At 52.7% G+C, this 2,718-nt stretch overlaps 1 pseudogene; it reads right to left on the bottom strand.

The window, feature by feature from the left end:
* The window catches only part of LOC124026561, a 4,077-nt pseudogene extending 1,580 nt beyond the window's left edge, over positions 1 to 2,497 (bottom strand).
* Between the last annotated feature and the right edge of the window lie 221 nt (positions 2,498 to 2,718).

Genomic DNA, 2,718 nt, shown 5'->3' with positions numbered 1-2,718 from the left:
GGAGTAGAAGAAGGAGGAAGATGGAAGGGACAAAGAGAGGGACAAGAAGAGGAGGGACAATGAAAGAGGGAGGAGAAAAGGAAGAGAGAAAAGAGAGTGGGGTTGGGACAGGAAGAGGAGAGAGATGGAGAGATGGAGAGAGGAAGGGTGGGGTTGGGACAAGAAAGGAGAGATGGAGAGAGGGAAGGGTGGGGTTGGGACAGGAGAGGAGGAGAGATGGAAGGGTGGGGTTGGGACAGGAAGAGGAGGAGAGATGGAGAGAGGGAAGGGTGGGGTTTTTACAGGAAGAGGAGGAGAGATGGAGAGAGGGAAGAGTGGGGTTGGGACAGGAAGAGGAGGAGAGATGGAGAGAGGGAGGGAGGGTGGGGGTTTTACAGGAAGAGGAGGAGAGATGGAGAGAGGGAAGGGTGGGGTTTATACAGGAAGAGGAGGAGAGATGGAGAGGGAAGGGTGGGGTTTATACAGGAAGAGGAGGAGAGATTGAGAGAGGGAAGGGTGGGGTTTATACAGGAAGAGGAGGAGAGATGGAGAGAGGGAGGGTGGGGTTTTACAGGAAGAGGAGGAGAGATGGAGAGAGGGAAGAGTGGGGTTGGGACAGGAAGAGGAGGAGAGATGGAGAGAGGGAGGGTGGGGGTTTTACAGGAAGAGGAGGAGAGAGATGGAGAGAGGGAAGGGTGGGGTTTATACAGGAAGAGGAGGAGAGATGGAGAGAGGGAAGGGTGGGGTTTATACAGGAAGAGGAGGAGAGATTGAGAGAGGGAAGGGTGGGGTTTATACAGGAAGAGGAGGAGAGATGGAGAGAGGGAAGGGTGGGGTTTATACAGGAAGAGGAGGAGAGATTGAGAGAGGGAAGGGGTGGGTTTATACAGGAAGAGGAGGAGAGATGGAGAGAGGGAAGGGTGGGGTTTATACAGGAAGAGGAGGAGAGATGGAGAGAGGGAAGGGTGGGGTTGGGACAAGAAGAGGAGGAGAGATGGAGAGAGGGAAGGGTGGGATTTATACAGGAAGAGGAGGAGAGATGGAGAGAGGGAAGGGTGGGGTTTATACAGGAAGCGGAGGAGAGATTGAGAGAGGGAAGGGTGGGGTTTATAAAGGAAGAGGAGGAGAGATGGAGTGAGGGAAGGGTGGGGTTGGGACAGGAAGTGGAGGAGAGATGAAGGAGAGAAGGGATTGATTTTGACATCTCTAAAGCTCTTCTCTGGGATTGATTCATCTGTGGGATAAAGCCTCAGAGTAGACGAAGACGCACACACCTGTCGGAGCTGTTCCAGACACACTCAAACTTGTCAAATATGCAGTCGTTCTCGTACAGAGAGCACAGCTTAGTCCTCAGGTAGTCATGAACCTACAGAGAGACAGACATGGGAGAAAGGAGGGGGGAGGGAGAGAGGGAGAGGGCAGGAGAGTGTTGACAGGTTTTTCCAAGGCATTCATTCAATTTCTGTGTGTGTACATGCGTGCATGAGTGTGTGAATGTATGTGTGTTTCTGCGTGTGCCTAGTGTGTGTGTGTGTTTGTTTAGCGGGCTGACCTGGTAGGTTTCGACGGGGCCTTTCTCCATGTGTAAGTCCCACACCTTGGCTGTCAGGTAATCCCTGGTCAGCAGGTACCGCCCGTTGTGACTGAACTTCACATCCGACACCGACGACACGATCTCAGAGAAGAATGAACGACTTCCTGGTCCTCTGGTTCCTCAAAGACTAAAGGAGAGAGAGAGAGGGAGGTGGAGAGAGGAGACGAGAGGGGGAGGAGAGAGGAGATGAGGGGAGGAGAGAGGAGATGAGGGGAGGAGAGAGGAGATGGAGGGGAGGAGAGAGGAGACGAGGGAGGAGAGGAGAGGGGGAGGAGAGAGGAAATGAGGGGGTGGGGGAGGAGAGAGGAGACGAGGGGGGGGAGAGGAGAGGAGAGGGGGAGGAGAGGAGAGGAGAGCAGAGGGTGAGGAGAGAGGAGAAGAGGAGAGGAGAGGGGGAGGAGAGGGAAAGAGGAGAGTGGGAGGAGAGAGGAGACGAGGAGGAGAGGAGACGAAGGGAGTGAGAGGAGAGAGGAGTTTAGGAAGAGGAAAGATGGATATCACAATATAAGGGGTGTAAATTCCAATCTGGACCTGAGGCCAGTTGTACTGCTGATTTAAATGAAGGACTGATTTAGACCTGGTACAACATGTGGGAGCTATTAATTATCAGAACCAGCAGTAGTCGTACTCTGGACCTCGAACAGTAAGATCCGAATACACATGATTTAGAGACCGACAGCGAAGCCTTTGCGTAGCCAACTCACGTTTGGTGTGTCTGTCGCAAAGTGCCGAGGCCCTCATGTCACAGAGACGGAGAGATCCTTTACTGCTGCTGTAGACAAACAGGTGACAGTGGTGAGGATGAAACTCTGCTGCTGTTATCACCTCCGTCAGCTCCTCCATGTTGGCTGGCTTGATGTCCACTATGTCTGGAGGAGAGATACTCAGGTAGAACAACACAGGACTGTGTCTGGAGGAGAGATACTGGAGGAGAGATACTCAGGTAGAACAACACAGGACTGTGTCTGGAGGAGAGATACTGGAGGAGAGATACTCAGGTAGAACAACACAGGAATATGTCTGGAGGAGAGATACTCAGGTAGAACAACACAGGACTGTGTCTGGAGGAGAGATACTGGAGGAGAGATACTCAGGTAGAACAACACAGGACTGTGTCGGGAGGAGAGATACTGGAGGAGAGATAC

Source organism: Oncorhynchus gorbuscha, unplaced genomic scaffold (assembly GCF_021184085.1).
Source record: "Oncorhynchus gorbuscha isolate QuinsamMale2020 ecotype Even-year unplaced genomic scaffold, OgorEven_v1.0 Un_scaffold_2775, whole genome shotgun sequence".
In the NCBI taxonomy this organism is placed as follows: domain Eukaryota; kingdom Metazoa; phylum Chordata; class Actinopteri; order Salmoniformes; family Salmonidae; genus Oncorhynchus; species Oncorhynchus gorbuscha.
Note: the sequence above shows the minus strand (reverse complement) of the source record. Positions and strands in the feature narration are given on the sequence as shown.